The sequence below is a fragment of the Heliangelus exortis genome, chromosome 2 (genome assembly GCF_036169615.1).
Source record: "Heliangelus exortis chromosome 2, bHelExo1.hap1, whole genome shotgun sequence".
In the NCBI taxonomy this organism is placed as follows: Eukaryota; Metazoa; Chordata; class Aves; order Apodiformes; family Trochilidae; genus Heliangelus; species Heliangelus exortis.
In genome coordinates this window covers 27,136,956-27,162,890 of record NC_092423.1, presented here as the reverse complement: position 1 = coordinate 27,162,890, position 25,935 = coordinate 27,136,956, and positions in this window count along the sequence as shown.

Here is a 25,935-nt window from a genome sequence, read left to right as displayed (position 1 = left end):
TTTTTTTGATGGATTTATATTAAAATGTTCACTTCCAAGCTTGCAACTTGGCACAAGCTTCATTTTCTTTGTGCTTGCTTCTCTCTGTTGATAATACTTAAAAAGACACTAACCTCCTTTTTCCTTCATCAAACACTTTGTCTCATTCAGCAGTTTCTCTTATTGCAAACCAGCTCTTGCAGTTTGACAGGTAAATAAATGCCTACTTTCCTTCAAGCAGGGGTGAGAAAACCTTAATAAAGTAGGAAGCAAGGTTTTACGATATTGCAGCTTAATTATTTTTCAACAGGATTGTTTTGGCATAGAGAAATTCTTGAGATTAAATAAAAGTAGCATTTGCACAGGTCAAATTTGATTGTACCAGATCTGTTAGCAGTTCTGTGTAAGCAATTCTGCCAACCTGCTTTTTTCTCCCCTTTTATTTCTATTTTAGCGGTTTCTGATTTGAGAAAGCTCTTGTCTGTTTTGACTCCTTGCCTTTGTACTTATTGGTTAAGCTACACTACTATCCAGCTGGGACCAGACATCTCTTTTCAGGTGTTTCAGACCTCATCATGGTTGAGTAACAGCAAGAACAATTACTTTCTCCTCCCTGCAGCATCAAATAATCTCCAGGGTATGCAGGCAGCAGGACAATGACATTTTGAGAAGCCACGGAGTATTTTTGGCAGCTTAAAAAGAAATTATTTGGCCTTATTTTTTTTCCACCTAGAAATTAAGAGGGTTCATAACAACCCTAGCCTAGTTCAACACACATCTTATCATCTAGTGTTAGAGAGTGAAGTCAAAGAAGTCTTTTTGATAAACCAAAACTGTGAGTTTAGTTAAAGCAGGCTAAACTGAGTACATAGTCAGGAGTGTCTGTGTGAGGTCTCTTGCTGTCTTGATCATTAATGGATATTTGCTTCCACAGATGAGAGAGATGTGGAAAGGAAATGTGATATTTCTCATCTTCTGTTCTTTGGTAGTGCTGGGAATCTTGCTTTGGTCCTTTCCTATTGAGTATAAACCAAAAATCCAGCAAAGCAAAAACCAAGGAAATTAAACCTCAGTATTCCATTCAGACCAAAAGGTGATAATGGTTTCCCCTCTTGCTCCCCACCCCTTCTGCCCTCTTTTCCACCATCAGACTGCATGCAAGCAATGCAAGAAGGTGTTGCTCAACAGATCAAAGTAATTTTAAATATGTTTAAACCCAGATTTGATCTCACCTTTGGGCAAATGACTTCTTACTCTAATAGGGATCAAAAAGAATCCTTTCAATTCTCTTTTGGGGATATTAATAAAACTGGAGGAAAAGATTATCGTAATTCTAGTTGGGCAATTCTTCAGACAATTTATAATCTTCCAGAACAGAGCTAGAGCTTTCATTAGTATTGGTTGCAAAATGAAACTAACAGATGATCCGTGATGTAAAGAAAATATAGTTGGTGAAAGTACCTACTACACTGCAAATAAATTGATACACGATATGGAGGATGTGCTTAAATAAACATCCTAATAATGCCCAACGTCTTTGGTTGTGATTTGACAATGGAATTTGGAAAAATCTGGTTCACTTCAAATGCACCATCCAACTAAACAGCAAGAAAGAAAATTATGAAATCTCTTAAATTTACTGTAATGAGCAAAAAAGACTTTCTCTTTTAGAAGTCTATTACTAGTGTATTACTTTTGCTTCCCGAAAACATTATTTTTGCCACCTTGGTACATATTACTTCTGTACTTTTTGTACTTGACGTTACTTTTTGTAATCATTAAAATTAATAGATTTAAAAGCAACATAATAGATGTAAAAGCAACATAAAACCATATAAATTCTTTAACTCACATGAAAGTACATGTGGGTATGGTTTCAAATGCATAAAGGTAATTACAATTTCAAAAAAAGTTACTTGTTGCCCAAAGAGAATTAATGAAATTCAAGGTTTCTTTCCAAAAATCGCACAGCAAGTGGCATAGAGATTTCATCTTTAATAAAGAATTATTTCATCCAGTATTAAAAACAGTAGTATGCAAACTATTAGTAAGAAATGAGATTTGCTTCTTTCTCGTTTCTTGTCTTTCCTTAGTTTTAATAGAAGTAGAATAGAATAGTAGAATAGTTTTAATAGAAGTAGACATTGTCCTTCAAACTGTAGGACAAATCAGGATCAGGGGTTTACATCCTCTCTTCTTTGTATGTGGTAGGAGAGTTTCTTCAAGAGTACAAATAGACTACAGAACACTTGCAATGATCTTAAATTAGAAAGGGTGGTTATAAACACAAGGAAGCAAAAAAACCACCTAAGTCTTTGGGGAAAAAAAAAAAAAAAAAAGGACCATAACATAAAATACAAAGTAAAATCTTGCTTCAGAGACAGAAAAAGAACTATTTTTCATGCTAATTCTTAACTTCCACTGTGCTAACCTGCAAGGTGACTGTAAGTGGGTGAGTTAATGCATAGCGCTCTTTTTGATGAAGTGTGTCACACACAGGGTCACAAACCACTCTCCAGTACTAGAAATTCCCATTTATAAGGGGCACAGGAAAAGTAATGCAAGCCTGTGATTAATTAAAACCTAACCCACAATGTTTTCAGTGGAAGGACTCGCCCTGAGTCTCAGCCATAAGTGAGTAAAAAAAAACCCCAAACTATCCCTGCTTTTTCACCTTATTTATAATAGAGCTCTTTTAATCAACACTGGATAGGAGACATGTTAAAAATACTACAGTGGAACAATGAATGACCCTCAAACCTCCCAGTGATAATAATAATTCCTGCATGTAAACAGTATTAAGGCAACATAAATACCAAGACTTAACACTTCCTTCAGTAAATGTAGTTCTTTCAATGTGAATACAATACATGTGTGAGCCAGGAGGAAGGGATTATGTGAAAATTTATGGATAATGTACAAAATATAGACTAGACTAGACTAGACTAGACTAGACTAGACTAGAATAGAATTGGCTGGGTTGGAAGGGACCTCAGAGATCATCAAGTCCAACCCTTGATCCACTGCCGCTGCAGTTACCAGACCATGGCACTGAGTGCCACATCCAGGCTCTTTTTAAATATCTCCAGGGACGGAGAGTCCACTGCTTCCTGGGGCAGCCCATTCCAATGCTTGATCACCCTCTCTGTAAAGAATTTCTTTCTAATATCTAACCTAAATATAGCATACTGCTATCTCCCTATTGCTTTAGTTTTCAACTCTTAGCCTGTTACCATTCAGAAAGAAGGCTTACAGCTTCCCCTCTTATAACCAAGATGCATAAGTCCTTCCTGCCCTGCAGTAGAAGCAGTAACAATGAACGATAGATGTATCAATGTCCTAAAGCTGTTCTTCATATCTCTCTCCCAAATAGCATCAATCCTGCTCCCACCCAAAAAAAAAAGAAAGAAAAGAGGAAAAAAAAAAAAAAAGCCTGGCTTCTCCATAAACATCCTGCTGGTTTATTGAGCAGAAATTATAAAATTATAATAGGATATAATAGGATCTTGAATCCTGTTGAATCTGGTAATACCTGATCTGAGTGTATCCATTTTAGGTAGCCCTCCTTTCATTTGCAGTTTGAGGTCAAAGATTCTACTGAATCTGCTTTCATCCTGAACAAGTTACCAGTCTTATTTTTAAAGGTGATTCCTCGGCTCAATATTTATAATCATGAAAAAACTGTCTTGAGTGATAATTACTAATTTTGGTTTATTGATGAACAGGACACTTTAACACAAGTAATTAGATTTAGAAACATAATTAAAATTAATTATCATATGCATTGCCCATAAGGCTCAATATTTTGATGCTCTCTCAGTTTCTTTTATTTTGATTTATATTTTATACAAAGAATAGTGAAAAATTACAACAGTTTATATCAAATTAATGTATCATTGATTAATGTGAAAGGTAAATAGAAATCTTAGTGGCTGGTGTCACATTTTTTAAACCTCAGTTTTTAAATTCTGATTAAAGTGCATTCCGATGGAAGAATGAAAAATGGTTACTTTTCAATCAAGGAATCTTCCATTTCTTTTTAAAGTCTGAACTGCCAATATTGATTCATTTGTTAGTAATGGCCCTGCACTTTTATTTATAGTTATATTACATTAATGACACATCACAATCAAGTCTGTTTCTCTCTGAAAACACCCAAAAGTCTTAAAATGTACACACTGACCTGTACAATTATTGTACTATACCATCAGCCTGAAAAAAAATTCTGAAGTAATGACCTGTTAATTCAGGTCTAGACCACATAAAAAGGAAAAGCTCAGGGGAAAGAGATAATCTACAAATATCCATCTGAGAAAAACAATAGCTATGAAAGGTGGTACCAGCTCAGCTGTTTATCTATTCAGAGACACTAAACAAATAAGCTAGGACTGTTACAGTAATCTTTTCTTACATATTTAACATACACTTTTTTGCAAGTTTCCTAAGTTGAAAATAAATCAAAATCGTATTAGCTTTTTTGTGGAATAAGGAAGTTAAAAACAAGACAGCACCCAGAATCTGGTGTTGACTCTAAGAGATCTTGTTTTAGGATTGCAGCCAAATGTCCCACATAATTAATTTAGAAACAGGTCCACAATAAAACAGAGAGCCCAAAGAGCTACAGCCTTTGAGAAAGTTCAATTGAAGCTATTGATCTGAGGTAAATTAAATTCTATAGCAATGTGATCAGTGAGAGACTGACCCAGTGCAGACAATATTTTTTTTTCTTTGTACTGAATAGTGAGCTCACTCTCTTCACCTTCTCTTTCAAAATCATGTGAATATAAAGGTACAGGCCTTGATCACTTGGAAGCTGTTACTGAGACAGAATGCTTTGTTACTGTTGTTTTTTTTTTTGAAAACAAGACAGATTTTTAAATAGACTTTGTCAGACTGAATTCAATGAAATTTTGCTGCCTGCAATTTCTTTAATACATTCTCCCCTCTGTGGAAGAGATTCCCTGGTTATTTTGATATATGCTGAACCATGATAAGAGTTTTTGAAAGGGGTGAAGGGAAAGTAATCTCTGCTTCTGGGAAAGCCCATTTTTTTAGCTGAAGGTTGGTACAGTGTGCATCTAATGATAACTTTTATCTCTGGCTTATGGAGATACTTCCTAAGAGCTATTTATTTTCTGTGGTATATTAGATTACAGCAAGTGGCATTTAATTCTCATTCAAGGCATTATAAATGCCCATAGATTCCTTGTAAGGCAGCATTTGTGTCCTTTTCTACAAATTTATTACTATGACTCCTAAGACATGTTATGTCCAAGGCTTGTGAATTTAGGATAGTGTGCTATTTTTTTATTTTTTTTTCTCTTCACAATAAATCAGACAGCATCAGAAATTGGCACAATGAAAAATGTATTTTAAACACCTCTATTATCCTGCCCTGATCTTTGCTGTTGTGACACGAAGTATAGGTAAATACTTGGGCATTCACATTTACACTGCTACCTACAAATGTATGCCCTCAATCTACTTTAAATATTCTGCTTGCAAATATGCAGAGCATGGTCTTACTGTGAATCCCCAAACCATGTAAGAATTCATGCAAAGTAGCACAGAAATTCACATATTTTCAATTGTATTTCCCAAGACACCTTTTCAATTTCTAGACAAATGAAAATATTATAATTTTGAATGTCTTTTCTTTCCTACTTGGTAAGAAGTCTTAGAAATGTAGATAGTTTTCTGAAAAAAACTGAAAGATGTGGCTGCTCATCATAAGAGAAAGAAACTGCAAGAAAAATGAATGTTTTGCAGAACTGAGGACAGCTATAGGAAAAAAAGAAAGTAAAACATAACTATTTCTTTGATCTCATTTCAGCACAGGCTGTATATTGGATAAGTTATCTCCACAAATTCTCATAGTATTTTTCTCGTTTACACATAGATTACTTTAATTTTCTTTATCTACTGCTTAAAGAAAGTTCACCTACAAATCCTTTAGAATTCAACAGCTTAACCTCTTATGTAAAGAGAGGTGCTTATGTCATTCAAAACTGATAAGAGACACATTCTTCTCTTATTTCAGCTCTTCTATTTTAATAGTTGAAGATAAATTAGTATTAGTAAGGAACAGATTCAGAGTCATTGTCCAAAAGCTCTTGTAATCCAATGGTAAACTGAGATTACTGCAAAGAATTCTAGGCTGGCTAAATCGGGTATCTGAGAGTGCATTATGTCAGACCTTTTTACTAATATATTTGCAAAAATTTATTTGAATACTTCATGAATTATTTAACATTTTTATTCAAAATGGACATGGAAAAGTTTTCTCTTTTTAAAGTAGAAAGATATGTTAACATTTGCTTTATCATATTATCTTTATTAACATATTATTTAGCAAATATTTAATGAAGTTAAATAGAATAAAATACCAAACAAAGCATATTGATAAAGAGAAGGATAGCTTAAAAAAAACGTTTGATGAATAATATATTAAGTAATCAGATTCTTCTATAAACATTGATCATGTAGGTTTAGTAACTTTTTGGCTCATCTTCATTCTTAGAAATACAATCTTCTGAATCTGAAAATCTGAAAATATTATTCAATATCTGCATATTTTTGCTTGAAACATCTGATTTTTTTCAATATTCAGAATGAGGTTGTGTATGTCTCCTTCATTCATCTTTCATGATGCTCTGTCCAGTCAAGACAGTTAGAAGATGATGAGTGGCTGCCTGCTCATAAACCAGAACTGTGTAAATGAACTGTTGGATCAGAAACCTTCTCTCTGTGTTAATGCTGGGAAGATACAAATTGTTGCTTCCTGTTGGTTTACATATTAATAAAAGTAAATTTAAGGGATAGATTATGTAGCGCTGCAATATAAGAAACTTCATACTGGTTCAGATCCAAGATCTAAACTAAAAGAAGCTAGATTTAGAGTAGATATGAGGAAGAAGTTTTCACAAGTGGGGTGTTAAAGCACTGGAAAAGTATGCCCAGAGGTGTTGTAGATGTCTCTTCCCTGGAAACATTAAAATTCAAGTTGGATGGGCCTCTGAGCAATCTGATCTAGTTGAAGATGTTCCTGCTTATTGCAGGGATGGGGTTGGGCTATATAGCTTTTAAAGGTCTCTTCCAACACAGACCATACTATGATCTGTCCAGCCTGGTACCTCAGGAACAGTCAGTAGAAGCTGGGGTTAAATAACAGGTTAAACATACATGACACTTTCTAATTACATTCATCACACAGGATTTCCTGAACCTACATTGATTAGGGTGTTCAGTAACTTTAAAAATACCATTCTTCCAAAAACTGATCCAGTTATTCCATTGAATCATAAAGACATCTGTCTACAACATCAGCTCACAAGTATTTCTGAAGATTTATTCTCTGTTGCATCTCTGTCTAACTTATCTGTTTCCCAGGCTGTAGAGTCCTATCCTTCTTCAGTATTCTTTTAAGGGAAGAAAATAAATATTTTTTACAATTTTTATTGACCTTCTCTGAAATTTTCCTAGCATTAGAAATCAAATTGCAATTGGTAGAATTAGGAAAACCACCACACGGCTGGAGTTAAAACTTAGGTGCAGGGTGTGAAGGGTATCTACAAGTGCTTCTATACCCAGAGTGTACCAGGAGAAAGATAAAAGAAAACGTGGACCTGCTTCTGACTGGTTTGGGTAGCCTAGTGGAAAAGTCTGAGATTCCTGGTGCATTCCTCACCTTGCTTTTAATGACAGAGTCTTTTCAGGCCTCAGCAGATGAGGAAGGAGCCAGGGCATTACACTTGCATGTATACAAGTCCATGGGATGAAACAACACTCATTGAGTAAGCTAGTAAAGCTGACTGAGGTCACTGTGAGGCAACTTTAATAACCTTTGAAGGTTCATGGAGATTGGAGGTGTCCCAGATAATTGGAAAAAGGCATGTTTTTTGTTATTCTTCAAAAAAGTCAAGGAGGAAGATCTAGGGGACTACAGGCTTGTCAGCCTGTCCCCAGCCCTCTTGGAAGCTGCTGAATTGTGTATTCTGACGGATGTGAGAGCTGATGCAGTTCTGTGTCACCAGGTTCAGCCAGTAGCAAAGATGAGCACATATCCCCAAAAAGTGTGTACATACACATAGACACAAGCAAATACATTATGCACACAGCAGCTGTACAGGATAATGGAGACTGAAAACAGAAAACCTTCACTAGAACACATGTAAGTGAAAGAAGCACTCATGTAAACATGAGCCATGGAAGGCCTGATTGTGCTCCTCCACTCTGGCATATTAGGGCTGATGTCAGTAGTGGAATTGATGCACATATGCTGTGTATTACTTCAGAAGATGATATATTGAGTCCTGCATCTTCTCTGGCTGATGAGGCTGGGACTTATGAGCCCCTGAAGTCTGTAGGCTCACGCTAAGCCGGTGTGGAGTCTGATTGTGATACAAACTGCCATGATTTGGATCCCTCCAATAGCCAATATGAGATGGGCCAGTTGATCCATTGGATAGCTCCTAGCTCCCTATGTCTGCACTAGTTGCTGGCACTTTGATCTATGAACCCCTGAGGTTTATGCTTCAACTCCAATTGCTGGTTGTGAGGCCTCTTACCTTATTTTCCTGCCCTTCCAACTAGAATTATGCTAATGTTCATACATACTCAGATTAGAGAGTGTAACCAAATAAAATACAGTTAAAAACAGAATTTAATGAGAGGATAGGAGACTGCAGTAATGAAATACAGTTTTTAGACAGAAAAGATTACTAAGCATCAGCCTGTAGATACTTGACTGGTTCCTTTTTCCCCCTTTCCCTTGTTTATTTCTTCTTAATGCATTTGATCCCTCTCTGGGGGGAGCCATTGACTCTCTGGAGGGAAGGACTTGCTATCTAGATGACTCCTGAAAAAATGGAGGAATGAGTTGGCAGAAACCTTATAAGGTTCAACAAGGGTAAATACAAAAAAGACCAGCTCTTGGAATAAAATAAATCCCTTATAGTAATACAGGAGTGAATATGACTGTGTAGAATGAATCTCTGCAGGCAAACTCCTGAGGGTCATAGAGGATAATAAATCAAAACTGAGCCACTAGTTTGACCTTACTCTGATGAAGGCTAACCACATATTGGGCTGCAGTAGCAAGAAAATTGAATCAAATAAAGTAAAACAATTCTTCCCTTATATTTGGCACTTAAAAGTCTTCATCTGGAATATAATGTCCAATCTGGAGCCTCTAGAGCAAAGGAGAAATATGCAAACTGTAATGAGCCCAGTGAGAGCCATTAAGACAGCCAGGGCATCTGAAGAATGGTTGAGTGAACTGGATGGAGAAGTGAAAGCCATGGAATTATGTAATTGAAGTATTTCAGTATCTAAGGGTGGTTCATAAGAAGTCTTATTTCTAGCATACACTGTGAAAGGAAAGAGGCTGCAACAAGAAAAAGTCCTTCTATAGATAAGGGAAAAAAAAAGGTCACAGTGGGAATGGTTCAGCACTGTAGAAAACTTGTCTATCTTCATCCTTGGAGATTTGTAAGACTTGACTGGACAAAGCTTTGGGCTGCCTAATCTAGCACTGAAACTGGTCCTGCTTTAAGTAGACATTAAAATAGATGTGACCTCCAAAGATTCCTTCTAACCTTTTTGTTTGGGTTTTTTTTTTTTTTTCACCTTATCTCCTCTGGGAGGGAAAGTAGACAAAACATTGTGTGCTGCCAACACTTATCAGTGTAAAAAATACCAGTTATATTTTCCATATTATTGTAATAGTTCACAGCATTTAATTTGCTTCTTAGCTATTACTTAGACCACTAATGGGGGAAGAAAGTCATCTGTTGTCAGGTACACTCATTAATATTTTCTCTCATGTTTTTTTTTTATATATATATGCTTATATATATATATAAATATAGATATTTTATATAAAGTGCGTACATATATATGCTTATGTATTTTTATATATTACAAAGCCAGTCATTTCATTGTCATAATACTAATGCATAATGGGTGAATTACACCTTTTTTTTTTTTTTTTTTTTTGGTGTTGATTATGCATGTGCCCTTTTTGTCTGGAAATACTTATTCCTAAAATGTCTCTGTTAAAGATTTTACAGAAAAGATCCATGGCAATTAATATTAAACCAAATAAATTCATAGGAAATAAAAAAGTATCAGAATTCACTGACTTGGGGAGCTCCTCTAATACAACCAACCTTTATTAGCTCTGCCAAGACTGGATGGTTTATCTGTGCAGCAACACACGGTTTTCATGTGGAGTACATAACATGTACAGGTCCTACCTTACTCTTTCCTGGCATCAGCTACAGGCACACAACAGTTGGAAGCTCAGCAGAGGAAAGGGTAGCAGAAACTGACAGCAGTTAGGACAAAGCCTGTCAACAAACCTGCCTTGTTCTTTCTTTAGAAGGACTAAATATTCTTTCACTTAAGAAATATGGACCAGTTTTCAAAAATGACAGCACTTATCTTGTTAGTAAGAATGCTGTTTTTCAGTGAGATGTATTTGACTTGTGTCCTTGTTCGTCCTGTGAAGGAAAAGGTTTCTCAAACCATAAACTATCCTATGAGAAGGAAATATAGAGCTGTGTCACAGAATGAATGACTGAATGAGTTGATGGGATCCTCCTGTGCTCTAAAGACGCTCGCAAAAGAACATCTCATTTAGAAATCTATGATGTAATGATTTTTTCTGACATGTAATTTACTGAAATTAAAATTTTGCTTGAGTATTTTGTTTGATAAATGTATTTTTAAACATATTAATTGCAGAGTTTTATTATACTCAAGATGGAATCTCTGGCTGAGATGAAAACCCATGTAGATCTTGGAGAAAGCAGCCACTAGGATGATGAGCATATAAAATACAGATTTTGGCTTATGCTGATGTAAACCACTGCATTAAGTAGAGGGAAAGTTTTGAAGCTACCTGCTTGGTCCGTGTACTTTATTTTTGCAACTTTAACTGTTCTCCACAACATCTTTTGTAGAGTGTAAATCTGAGGTTTAAATAGAATTTGTTTAGCCTTGCTTATTGTTCAATTTCTTATTTTTATGAGTAAAAATAAAATATAGAATACCAAATGCAGAGATATAGAACAAACAATGGAGACTAACAAATGATTATGACAAGGTATACAATAAAATCCATTACACATTGCAGGATACTTTGATAAATATTTACAAAAATGTAGTGTTCTAGTAAACAGCTGCATCACAGTTTTAAGCATTTAGTATGATTCCCCAATATTTTATTCTAGTTGTACGTTGGTGTATGTCCATCACCACTTTTGTCACATTAATTCAGTGACAAAGTACTTGTGCTATGCATGTTAACTTTGAGTGATTTTGTAAATTATCTCATCTACTACTATGGCATAGAATATTATGTTGCACTGCAGAGAGGTAGAATGCTTAAGATTGACAAGATTTTCAGCATTTTCTATTAGAAATGACATGTTGATATACTGGAAAGAAGACCACGTATTGGCAAGACAGTTGTAACTTGAAGCTCAAAAAAACCCTGATAAATTTGGTATGCAAAGCTTAATAAGGAGGAGGAGATATGAAAGACATGATGATTTTTATTTTAAAATAAGAATAGAGACACACTTTTCTGTTCAAAACAACAATAACATTTTGTAAAAAACTATAGGGCACTCAAAAGTATCAATCATAACTTTCCCAGACAGGGTAGGAACATGGAGGGATGCACAGGAAAGTTGAAGAGGGAAAGGGAATACAAAATTTCTTGGATCATGAGGGTTCCTGAGTACTTATTGGTGCTAATGCATTTCTCTAAGGTATGAACACAATCAAATGGACAACTGGAAAATAGTATCCTGTTCATCTTGGTCAGCAGACCTGAGTCAACAGGGAAAGCTGAACTTAGTGAATCTTATCAAAGGATACTGTGCAGGCACTTCCAAACTGATGCCATAGAACTGAAGAATGTTCTTGGCTTGAGCCTTTCTAGAATGCAGTTATGTAGCCAAATAGTCACAATAAAATAATTTATTTTGAGTCTTTAAGGTTGTTTATAACTCGAGAAATTATACAGGCAAACATGTCTTTAGTAATGACTCTAGGGATGAGGAAAAATTGGTAATTTAACAGAAATGGTCTTTAACTAAATGTCAAATAAAGTTGGATGGCAACCACTGAGAGTATTTTAATGTGGCTGCTTAAAAAAATGAACTGCCTGTCTGAAGTATACCCTTTACTGGTTTATAATGTATTTTAGTCATTATTTATATTATGACAAAGCTGTTTGTGAATTTGTGCTAGATGCTGTTGTATCATGGAGTAAAGATAATAGATGCCATGAAGAAACATTTGAGAGAAACTTCTGTAAAGCTTCTTTGAGAAGGAATTGTTCATTAGAAATCTGTTAATAATTTTACTTGGGAGTTATCTTATAGGCTGATTTTCAGCCACTACAGACAAACAACTCCACTGAAATTGTTGATGATTTTGTCCCTGTGAGGCTATACTGGTTCTGCAGCAGCAGGAAAGTTATCAGAAGATCAGCTTAATTAATTTTTGTGGGAACACTGTGCACTCAAGCAATATGTGATTTTAATAGACAAGAACTGAATGCACAAAGGGTCTTAGGTGTCACACTGTTAAGTATCATAGCATTTGTTAAGCAGCAAGTAGCAAGTAGACTCAATATCAACCCACAGTATTAGAAAAGCACTAAAATAAAATTTAAAGTTACATACTGAATGGGCGGCTGCCTGTGCTTTCCAAGAGGAAGATCTGAAGACATGTCTGTAGCACAAACAAAGCCACCACCATCATCAAGTCCTCACTGAAGGGAGAATATATAGTAACCTCAGACTTCCAGATTTGCCAAATAGCATGAAACCAGTGAGACAAGATAAAATAAATGGAAGGGTAAACATGAGATGGCCAGAAGATGATTTGAGTTTTACTCATCAAGGCATATTTTGGCAAAAATACCAAAACCCTACCCTATTTTTTCTTTCAGTAAGCCAACTGACCTGAGAGCTGAATGTAGAGAAATGCTGAAGTTATATAAAAACTGTCTAGAATTGTATCTTAAAGGAAAAAAAATCTTTAATGGAAGGCTTTCAGTATAATAAACTTCTTAAGAGACTATTAGGACTGAGCCAAGATTCTACAAAATGTAATAATCTGCAAAAAAATTAGAAACTGAAGGTCAAAGCTTGCAGAACTGCTGAAAGTTATATAGCATTAAGCACTGAAAGAGAATAAAGAAATCTTAAAAGATGCTGTAGTCACATAAATAAAACTAGTCCAAAGAAATGCCATAATAATGATGCAATTGAGATAAACTGCATCTAAGTATGGTTCTAAAATAGGTAGGTATGTATGTCAATACTAGTAAAAAGGGGATGTTGATCAAAACAATACCTGATTTTTAATAGGAAAGGAGAATGGCTGTATGGAAATCACTGCTTTCAAAATCAAAATAAAATTCAGACTTTTTAGTTTGTTCTAGTTTGGATGAATAGAACAAATCTGTACTGTGTATTTCTGAAATATAGCAGATTAAACTATATGTCTATTAGGAATGAAATATTAAAAAAGTTGTTATATGACTTGGTGGCCTGGTTAGAGTTGAGACAGAACCAATTATCTGTTCAGTTATTTTACTTTTCATTTAAGTCTCTTCTAAGGCTGCACTTTTCTGAAATTAACAATTACAATAAGTTTTAGGAGATAAAGGTTTGAGCACTACCTGCTCAGCTGGAAAACATGAAAGTGATTAAGGCAGCTGTAGCAAACCTAATTTTCTCCAGCTGAGTCCAATCTGTAGCACTGGCCATGCTGCAGGACAGGTGACCCAAAGTAACTCATATTCCATCCTATACACAGCCAGAGCAGTATAAAGCTGAGGGGTCAGAAGGGTGAAGTTCTTTTTGTCTGTGTTCCAGAAGGACTACAGCCTTTCTTCTCCCTTTGTTCCAAAACTATGTTCCTCTATTTATGCATTTGTGAATCCAGCTCCTGTCTGCTGCTGGGTCCAGGAGTGCAGCCTGGGATTTTTCTTGGAGCTTGCCCTGTAACCTCAGTGTTTGTGTGAGTGTCACCTACAGGGAGAAGCATGATAATGGGAGGACCATAATATAGATTTTGTATGTATACTTCATTATTTTCTTTTTCATCATTGTTATTTCATTAAAGGCCTTGTAGTTCAGTTTCCAATTATGGAACAGATGCTAGAGCTGGCTTAAAAATTAAAATAATATTCACATTTTAAGGAAAGATAAAGTGTTAAAGCAGGGCAGAATGCAGCAAATGTGCAATGAGTTTTCATACCACCACAATCCCCTAGGCAAGATGTTGGCAATATCAGGGGAACTTTTTTGACATCACTGCTAATTTTGAATCAAATTGCATGGAGGGTGGAGCAGAGAGGAGATTCTGTGGCCACGCTCCATGGCAACAATGAGATCCAAAAGTACAATGGGACAAACCAGCTGCACTTTTGATACCCTGAACCAGCAACCTGCCACCTTTTGACAAAATACTGTCCTGTAAATGAACTTTGCTCATTATAATACCAAAACACACCTCCATCCATGTAAGTTACCCACCTCCAAGGCACGACCCCCCCTCACTGATCTCGTGCTCTGAAATTTTCTCATTTGTACCTTTAAATGCATGCAAAGTGAGAGAACTGACAAAGATTTGTATGACTAAAGTCACTCAAGCTGCAGCTCTAAGGTGAAATAATACAAAAGTAGCTAGAGAGGGGAAGGATGTTAGGGACAATACCATTGCAGAGACAACCCTATTTCCCTGACCTCTGGGCCCAGTTGATGAGCTGAGCATCCCCCTCACTGGGATGCCTTTGGGTAAGGTCTGAACACTCAACGGTACTGAGTGTCTCCCTGGGAATCATGTAAATCTCTATAGAGTCACTTGTTTTATTAATTTGTGGTCAGGTTGTATTACTCATAACCTAGGCATCTGCACATGCTTTGTCGACTGAATTTATCAAGCAAATTACACTATTCATCAGTTTAGTCGTAAGAGTTTTCACTGAACATGACCAAACTCTCTAGGTGTGGCCATGATAGTTTCATGACAAACACACAGAAGGATATTGTAGCATTAGTAGTGCATCTGGGCCAGTGATAGTCCAGTATACGTATTGGGCACAACTGGGCTATTAACACCGAATTGGTTATTACTCAGAATCTAATCCCAGCCACCCCCAGTTCCTCTAATATCTGAGCCATCTGGAATGTAATAAGGGTTGTTTTCTGTCAAATTACTTTAGTCCTTTTTAATTCAACACCAATCCATTAGCCTCTTTCCCTTATTCTTTTTCCCTCCCCCTACTGAGGAAAGGAGAAGGGTTAACTGAGACCATCTGTAATTTGTTTAATAGCCAGCTGAGCCTTAAACCTTGACACTGGGAAACAGTGAATTCTGCATTTGTTTTCAAAAGAAGGATTGAAGCAATCAGGAAATTAAATGCTCTTTACTTTGCTGTCATATGTTAATATTTTTTGCAATATTTTGTGTTAAAATAGAAGGGGAAATGAAAACTGGAATCAAACGTAATATTGTTCATAAAAAGTTCATAGATCAAAGTAAATACACCCAATTTATTAAAGAGCTGAGCTGCTTTTCTAGATAAAAAAAAGTAGCCAATCACTTTTTTTTTTTTTTTCTTTTAAATTCTCAAATATTTATAATGACTTTTATACAAGAAATAGAAGTGTGCTAATCCAATTTGATTTAAAAATGACTGTGGAAGGAATTGCTAAGGTCAGGGGATTGTCCTCTGAAAACATGAGGTAGCAAATCTCGAGTGCTAGTGGGGCACAGGGTGACAGAGTCATCGCTATGAAAATGCTGTGAAAAAGGCAGATACAAGTCTGCAAAATTATCAGGTGTGGTGCTCCTACTTGAGAGGGAAAGTATTTTTTCTGATGTGGTGAAATGCCCCTGAAATACTATGTAAAGTTCTATCTGTTAATGCTCAGCAAGATGTTTTCAAACGGGAGCAGATTTGCAGAATGAGGTGTCAGGGAAAGGCACATTTACCCAATGAGAGGGAGCAAGATCAGCTAATTTAACTGAGCAAACAAAATTTGGATTCTTGTAGAGGTGCAGCTTGGTGCTATGGTGGAAGCAACTAACCACTGCTTTCTCTTTTCTGATTTCTGTTGGTCTGAGTTGTTCTGGCCATTCTCAGATACAACAGAAGTCTGTGAGAATACTGTCTTGAAGATGCTAAATCCTACTTTATATGCTTGGAGAAACTAATAATACTAAGTTCTTTACTGTAAACAAGCAGGTATTTTTTTTCCCCACACTCTTGCTCATTCAGCTTCCTATCTGTAATGTGAAGAGAACAGTAACCTCTCACATCACATTGCACTTTGTGAAGATAAATAAATGCGTGTGGGGCATCACAGTGCTGACTGCCAGAGAAAAGCCCATGAGGAAATTAATAGCTCTGTCTTCGTTGCAGCCTCTGAATAGTGTGCAGTAGATAAGGCTTAAGTCCACAAAATGAACAATGAGGGTAAAACAAAACATTGAATAGCTGTTCTTTTTTAATTGATCACCATCCATTCTGCTCACTCAATGGGGTCCTGTGCAGAAAAAATACAGCGTGGGATTATGTATTAACAGTCTGTGTCATAATGTCTGCCCTCAAGGGGAAAGAACTAGGGCTGAAAAGACTCTTGAGTTCTCTCATTTTGTATTTGTAAGTATTTCATTTTGCCACTGCAATATCTATCACATATATTTATGTATAAATCTCTTTTGCTGTCATCTAACCCTTCTCATGTGCACACAGTCCCTTGAACTTGACTTCAAACGATATCCTAGGGGATTTCCCATGGATGTTTTCAATTCTTCTTTGCACCAATAATCTCTCTGGGAGGGGAAATGGCTTCTCTAGAAACTCAAATAACTGTAGTACTTTTTAATGCTGAATAACTGTGTTTTTAGCAGTCTAAATTCAAGTATGATACACATGACTTATTTCAGGTTTTTGCTTGGTTTTTTTTGAAAATCAAAGTCAGTGTCAATCAGGTACTTCACATAACCTAATACATTTTGAATTTGTTCCTTGATTAGTTGGATTGTTTCTTTTGTTTTGTTTGGGTTTTTTGTTTGTTTAGTCAACCTGAATAAGAAGGAAATAGGCCACATAGACCACAGAGAAAATAAATTAAAAATTGATATATTTCTCAATAAATTTGTCTGGGGTTTTATTCCAGAATATTATTACAGTAAAAGTAGAAAGACAGTTTGCAATTTATGTCAGCTGCTTCATAGTGAAATAGACTGATGTGCATTTTTTTGAAAAATACAAGAAAGTACCAGCTTTTCTGCTCGTGACTGTACCAATCAGAAGTTTTCTAAGGCTATACAAAATACAGCTTGAGTGTATAATAAGGTAAGCTAACTCAAGGACATTTAATACATTGCTCTAGAGGTGTGTATGGGAGAAATAAAAAAAACATTTAAAATCTTATCTGATTTAATTTCCAGGCCCTCAGTATGTGGGTTATAATATTTAACACATAAAAAGCATTGAGAAAGAATACTGCACATTGATATAATGAACACAAGGGAAACTATTTTCATTTGCATAGATAAGATTCATATTGCAGAGGTCAAGCAGATGTAATACAAATGTGATTTTTAACAAAATACATAGAAAAGCATTTTGAATTCTTGTTTATTCTTAGTGAGATTCCCAATGGTGCTACGTATCTCGGTGTTTCAGGCTTTCCATTTTCTGTGGCAGAATTTGCACTTGTAGGCCAACTTTTCTACTCAAATCATATCACAAACAAGAATTTAACTTCATGAATATCTGATATGACCAGTACTATCATCCAAGTTTTTTGATATAAACAATCTAGTTGATGATTGACAAATACACCATGATTTTGTGTTGCAAACTTTTAATATAAATAACCTTATAATTTTAGTTTAATTTTTTTACATCCTTCAGACAGGATACTCAGCATAATTCTTTACCCACTGTCAAAATGAGGAGATTGTTCTTTGCAATTGTCTCTTTCCTTAAACCTCTTCAATATATACACACTTTGTGCATCAGTCACTGAAATAACCTGCTGCAGATCTGTTAATTCAGAAATGGAAGTATTTGCCAGATACTTAAGGATCCTAGTTAGTCTTTGGGAAGGACAGTGTCTCACCTTGACACTACCTGCCTTCCCCATGGTCATAAAGGAATTCTAGTTGTCAGTAAATGAATTGCATATCCAGAGAGAAGAATGAAGCTGTTCTTAAATGATAAGAAAATAAGAGTATTAGAGAAAGAAATCTTAGGATGGGCCACCCGACAGCTCTTCTGGTGATTCAGGATTAACTTCACAGTATTTAATGATTGGACTTCAAATTTACTGGGTTGTAGCAACATGGAATTAACATCAACTTGTTTGTAAAGAAAAAATATATTTATGTGGTGCAGAAAAACATGTAATAATGACAATCCCAAAATACTCCCATCTGTGTGATAGAGACAACACCAAAAAACTTTGTCTCATTTTCCACCTGCATGTTTGCAAAGCAGAGAAGTGGAGAGAAGCTGTGGTGTCAATAGTTGGGTAATTACCTGTATCCATCAGCTAATTATATGGCAACATATAATCATGTTTAACAGTGGTAATTGACATAGCTGCAGACACCATGTACGCATGGTGCTTTCTAAACAGAGGGGAAAAACAAGTTTGCTCTTCTGGAGGGTGTATAATTTAGCAGTTTTTTCACTGAAGGCAATTTGGTGAATGCAGCTAAGCCATGGGGAAGTTGAGGGCTGGCACCTAGACAAAGCTGAAAAAATTGGTATGTAAAAATGAGAAGTACATTTGACTCTAAACCCAAGGATCATGTTTAACCTCTGAAATTAATCAAATTGTTTAGCTGGGACACCTAATACAACAGGATTCTGACTCACCTGTCTGGAAGAAACAAAAATTCAGATTAATAAAAATAAAGAACAGGTTCTTCAAATTTTTGTAGTCCTTTAGTGCAATGAGAGTAGTGGGAAGGAAAGAAGGCCTGACATTTATTGTGTATGGCAGAAGCAATATAAATTTCATAAGTAGCATCATTTGGTTTCTTATTGCAAAGAGGTAAAACATTCAGCACATGAAGCAACAGCTGTGGTGGCACTGAAAGTGAGTGAAACAATTTTGATAACATTAGCAGATCTGGAGATATCCCTGCCACTGACTTGCCTTCTGGAGTGCCTTGATGGATCTGCCTGTAACTACTCCTGCCAGAATAAGAGATGCTATTGCTGTAATTTGCCACCATCTTTGGTAAATAGTTCAATAATTTTTGTCCAGAGTCACAGACTTTCAGTGAACTGAGACCTAGGTCCAAAATTTATATTTAAGGAGTAAAAGGTTACATTTTATTTTGCTATTTGTCTGCTCAGCTGAGTGCTATTGACAGCAGCAGCACATTCCTTCAGTGCTGCATCTTCTGCCTTCATTACCTTGCTGGACCAACAAGCAGTGTAGCTGTGATCATCAGAGAGAGTATCCACTGATGAGGTGGATTCCAGGAAGGTTAATGGGGGGTTTTATTTTGGCAGAGAAGTGTGAGAAATCGGTGAGCTTTTTAAAGACAACTTCATGTCAAAACGGTTTTAAATACATGAGCAGTGACAACAAAAGATTAATGATTCCCTGATGAAACACAGAGAAAGAAGAGAGAATGAATTTGCCCTCTTTTTGGCATGACACCTTGCTTCTACACAAATGGGTAAAGTGGATTTCACTGTCTTCTTTCAAAATGGAGAGAGTCGAAAAGGAACAAAATAATCTCCAAGCACACTTCTGTGGGCCCACCAAGTCAGTTAAGATTTTGTGAGGAAAAAAAAACTACCATGAAGACTTTAAAAAAAATATTGCCTGAGACAGAGCAAGTGCTTCAGGTCAGAGTGTGATTTCATTGACATCAGCATCAATCTGGATTACTCCCATTGATTCCACAACAGTTGCCTTCAGTAGAAATACTCTGGATTTACAGTCCTGTAAGTAAAACCACCACTTAGCACACTGGATACTGTGAAGTGATATGCAGATGGAGCAGTCAGAGCCAAACCCTGCCCCAGGTTATATCTCTGCAATTCTTCTGAAGTCACTAAGTGCTTTCCTTGTGTCCCTAATGGTAGGCAGTATTTCTTATCTCCTGTATAATCCTTTTCTTTCCCTGACACAACTTTCTGAAGTTCCCCAAGAAGTGGTGATGAGCTAGCAGAGCAGTGACCTTTTCTAATGAGAATTACCATAACACTGTCTGCCTCACCATATTTTAACTGTTTCCCTTGCTGGCAACAAAGTTCTGCTTTTCACCTCCCCAGTTCAAAAAAGGCAGTGTGCAGGCTTTTTGGATCCATTTTGATTGGTTTTATATTTGCATCTGAAAGAGAAATTAGCCTGATACTTGCTTTCACAAACCTACAGGAAAGAAAAAGGTGCCTCATATTTGGTGCACAATGATGAGTGAACTTTAGGGAGGCTGCACATGTAATTATATGGACAGATAAACTGCAGTGAATTTTTTATGCCCAGTGAAATTTCAGTGGGATAGTAGGTTTCTAGGGCTGTTGAAAGGGAAATTAAGAAAGGGAAAAAAAAAAAAAAAAAAAAGCATCTGTCCTATATCTGTCTTTTAGAAGAACAGCGTTAGAGAAAATCTTCAAGACTGCAGGAGGACATCTCCCGTGTTCTACTTCTCCTTGTTCTGTGGCTCTGAGTGCAAAAGGGAAGAGCATAAAAGGCTGTGTGGATAATACAGCCCTGTCCTGGTGCTTGCCTAAGTACCAGGGTCACTAATGAATTAATTTAGGTAGAGCAAGGTTTCGCTGTCTAACTGCATTCTCAGCTTTTGTCCTGGCAACTCTTCTTTTGTGTAATCCATACTGAGAGCAATACCTCTAGGCCATCTAAGCCCACTACTTGAGAGACCATCCTTACTACATCTTTCATATGTTCCTCCAATCAGGGAGCTGGCCATTGGAACATTAAAGATTTTAAAAACATTCATCATTCAAAATCTGAAGTATTGATTAAGCAAACATGTCTATCATCTGTATTAACCCCTCCCTCTTTAAAATAAAATTTAGCTGAAGATTCTTACTGTATTCCTATACTATCTATGAAGGAAACTGAAATAGAAAAGGTATTATTTTATCCTTCCTGAAACATTCATAACCTGCTCTTTCACCTCATCAAAGTCTAAATTTACTTGACTTTTACCCCTCTAACATGTACATTAGCAATTTACTTCAAAAACTGAGTTGCTCCATTCCTAGATACAGGAATATGTTTGAGAAGGGAATGGCTAGAAGGGAAGAAGGTTGGGGTAGCTGAGGGCAGGGCTGCTCAGGAGGAATAAAGATAAAAATGGTTGAAGGGCCAAGGAGCATACAGAAAGGCAGGATTCTGTAACATCAAAGAGAAAATGAAAGAAGATTTGAAGATCAAAATGTGGAGACACACATTAAATGTGAAGAAAAAGGGAGAATTGAAAGGAAATGAGAAGGGAGAAAAGGGAGAAGAGCTCAAACATTGAAGTGGTTGAAACAGGTTAAAGGAGGGTGAAGAAACAGTTTGAAATAAAACAGACTGTAACAGAAATAGAGAGGAAGAAAGAACAAGAAGAGGCAAAGACAAAATGAGCAAGAGAGTCCTCTGAAATGGGACTTTTCTAGACAGATGATCCATAAAGCAGAAAGAAAAAGCTTTATTGTGAAGCCAAGTGTGCAATACATACTCAGACTACCACTATAGCAATCCTGGATTTTTCTTCTCATTTTGTTTCAGATGCTGGTTCGCTAAGATTAGAATAGTATGTACTCTTCCTGTTTGAATTCTTGCCACAGGGTATCTCTGATTTGTATAATCCAAACCTCTCTAACCTTTTTGACCTCTCACAGGCAAAATCTGAGGTTGTGAGGATCATTGTCGTGTCTGTTACATGGATTTTTTTTGTTAGGAGCAATTCCTACCAAATAGCCCTTTCCCAACACCTTCTCACTTTTCATCCTTTGCCCTGTATACCTTAGTTTATAACTTCATGCTAGGGAAAACCACAATTAAGGAGATAATGTTTTCCAGCATTAGTCATATAAATAGCTGACAAGAATTACCTAATAATACAGATTTGCAGAACATAACAGTCAATTGTGCTGTCCATCATCTGCAACAGATGAAAATAGGATCCAGTCAATGATACTCATGTAATGAGTACAAGTCACCCATAGGTCAATTAAACAGGTACTGTTGAAACATTATGGTTATTGTGTAACCTAAATTCAGGGATAAATAAAGTTAAATCCTCTTTAGATCTTTCTTTTTTCTTTACCTTTAGAGTTGTCACATGTCCATCAAATATAGACACACAAATAACTCCTTCTTGGTGATCTTATCCAATGCAGTAGAGATTAACAATCCATATTTACTCCTACTGCACTCCATCTTATATGTTACATCTCATCTTAGGGATTGCCTTTGTAGAGTTATCTATTTGTAGTACAATGACAATCTTTGATTTGTTTTCCTGAAATATATTTGAATACTCATGTAAATATTGTCTATGCTTATTATAGAATATGTGTATAAAACATATTATTATTGTTCTCACATTAAGTAAGTATATAGAAATGTCCAATGTATACAAGGAATTAGAGGTGCTTATAAAATCCTCAAGGACAATAGTAATAAAAATGACAATGGACAATTAAAGAACTTCTGTTCCAGACCTGTGTATAATAGGCTTTCCTGAAAATGAAGGATGAAAGTGTCTTCACAATGCAGTAGAATCTTAGTAGGTCATTTTCTGGGGAAGAATGGAGAGGTGGTAATTGTACATTCAAAGCATATTTGAGAAAAATAGTCTTAAAATAGTGCTGGGCTAATTTCTGCCCTCTGCTAAAGTAAAACAACTGCATTTGCTGCAAAAAGACTTATTTAGTAGAACAGAAATTACTGTTAATTAATGAAGAAATTATTTTTATTAATATATAAATTATTGGGCTATTCAAGGGAATTACTGGAAAGTAGGCAAATGTGGCTGAATAAAATACTAGATTCTTCTGGTTTTATATCTACATATTTCTTAGATTTTCAGTAGAAATGCTAGTGCAGGGTGACAGAATAAGGTAATATGCAATGACATTTGTAGATATTCAAAGGTGGACATTACACATTAATGTAATCAGTAGGAGTGAATTGTTTCTATTCTTTTCATGGTCAAAACCATGAAACTCCAAATCCTAAAGCTTTTTAGTCCCATCTTTATTTCTTCTTCTTTCACTAACTTGTGATGTGATTCTGATCCTGTCTTTTTTCAGGCATGCATTTACAAGACAGAACTTTTGTAAATGTGTGTTACATCCTTGAAATTAAAGTTTGTTTTTATGTTGCCAGCCCGCATGTACACTATTACACTATTACAAAGCTATGTCTCTTTCTGTCTCTGCAGACCCCTGCTACTCTCCACAATTGGAACCTAATTCAAGAATTAATATTTCATGCAAGTAAATCTTTTTGGTAGATCTTTACTGCATTTGGTTTGATGGAGTCAACAGTTATTTAAATAACTTGCATAATCTCTAAATCTATGATAATGAATGAATGAATACATAAAGAGAAATTGTTGTATAGAATTAAATTAGAAAGGTAGAGCAGCTTTCTCTGTTGCATTTGTAATTTGCTTGTGTTAGCATTTCCTTAGTTTCCTTTGTTTCATCTCTGATATTCAGAGTAAACAAATGAAGATTTCCGAGCTTTTTCTTTCTTACTGCACTGTAGCATAGATTTTATATTCAGGAGTTGTCTGTCTGATATTAATTGCATGTGTTTCAACTTGAATTTTGTAATTGCACAATTTTTTGTCTTTGGATCACGTTCTCAAATCAACTTGTCCCTTCAGGTTTACTAAAGTGGACAAGATTCCCAGCTACTTTGAACTTCTGAGCTGACAGAAGCACTGTACACTAGTAAAACTACTGAAGAATGGAATATCTCATAGCAATCAGTCCACACCACCAATCAAAAATGGCATAAAATAGATTAGAAGCTTGAAAAAGAAGTGCTGACCTTTTAGTAGATAAAACACCAGTGCAGTTCTGCCTATTATACAGCTCTGTAGTGATATATTTCAAAAAATGTTTTTGGAAATGCCAAGCGCTCCATAATTACTGCTTAAGGATTTTTCAGGAGAGTCAATAGAACTGGTAGAAAAACAGCCAGAAAAATTAACTTGCTTAATATGTGTATCTACTAATTTTTCTTCTTTGAATATTAATTTCTGTATTATTTCTGTATTTCACCTTTGCCAGGTGTATGTTCTTAACACACTTCCTTTGTTGTAGACAACATCTTATCAAAATGTGTTCTCCCTGCTATGTGGGCTATGACGTGAAGGAAGCTGACTCTGCCTTTTGGTCTAACCATAGATATTCCTGTAAACAGTTTTCTCACAATACTGCGAAAATAAAGGTGGGGTTTTTTTAACCCACTTATGCTTTATCACCTTCTCAACTAACACATTAATTCATACTGGATCATCTTTCAGCATATTGTGGCAGCTCCTGGATATTTCTGATCCAGGAGCTCAGATATTAAAGACACTGGTTTCACTTGACTTTATACATTCAATTAATTTTTGTTCCCTTCCAAAAAATGACTAAAGTTGTAAAGGAGGCAATCCCAAAATGTTAGGTCATATATTTTTATATTTTCAGCTTGTTTGCATTTACAACTTTATTGCTGTTCCAGAAAATTTCAGATTTGCTGGTGGATTTGTATTTTAGTTTCTGAGCAAAAATTATAGGAGCAAAAAGGACTTAAATTTTTGTTTCAGAATTTTGTATTAAAATTGTTACAATCAGATCTTCGGGTTCCAGTGATGGCTTAATAACTGAGAAGTTACAAAGGGATGCAAATTGGCCAGGAATATCATACAAATAGTAGGAACTTGTGAGAGTCTGATCTCGTTGATTTTATATTGTCTCAAAAGAACAATTTTAAACCGAATAGCCTTGGCGAGGATGGAGGTCCTGGTCTGGTGAGAGCTGAGCAGGGGGTGACACCTGGAAAGAGATAAGAACTAAGAACTAAGGGCTGGGTGGAGACTGCTCCCCTTTTTTCAGGGCTTTCAATGCTGGGATGTCCCTCCAGGCACGATTACCCTGGCCAGGGTGGAGGAAGCCACCCTGATTGTACTGATGCTGAGGTACCTGGCTAAAGGTGGCTGGAACAGAGCGGGGAGTGGCACCTGGAAAGAGATAAGAGCTGTGTGCTGGAAGCCCCCCCAGGCGAACCTGTTTGCAATGGCTCTGATGCTTGTGACCCTGGCTTCTGTAGCAGCTGACTGACAGCTGCCCCTTTGGAACAAAAGGAACTCGGGGGTATGTATGGCTGTCCATGCTGTGGTTGTTTTGTCATCTCTTGACCCACCGCCATCTCGCGTCAGACCCTGTCCAGGATCAGTGACAGCTTGAAGAAACTCGCTGGACAGCTGGACCCCTGGTGGTGACTCTCTCTCTCTCTCTCTCTCTCTCTCATTCTTTCTTCTGACTTTCTTACCCTTTTTCTCTACTTTTTTTTTTTTTTTTTTTTTTTTTTTTTTTTTTTTTTTTTTCTGTCTTTCTCTTACATCTCCTTTTCCTCTCTCCTTCTTTTGCCCAGCTCTATCATTTCGCCTGTGTCAATTGACAAATAAGTCTGCTTGCACCCGACACTTCTATGGTTGGACTTTGTTTTGTGGATCCAAAACAAAAATAAATTTTACTGTTACATCAGACCGTAACAGAACTGTAGTGAATAAATATACATTGTGAAGCCTACTTGTTTATTCTTCAGACCTCTAGGGAAAAATGCTTTTATACATCTTCCATTGCTGGTAGAATCATGACAGATTACTCTACAGTGTTTTGTCCTTTTTTGTAAATATGACAACCAAAAACAT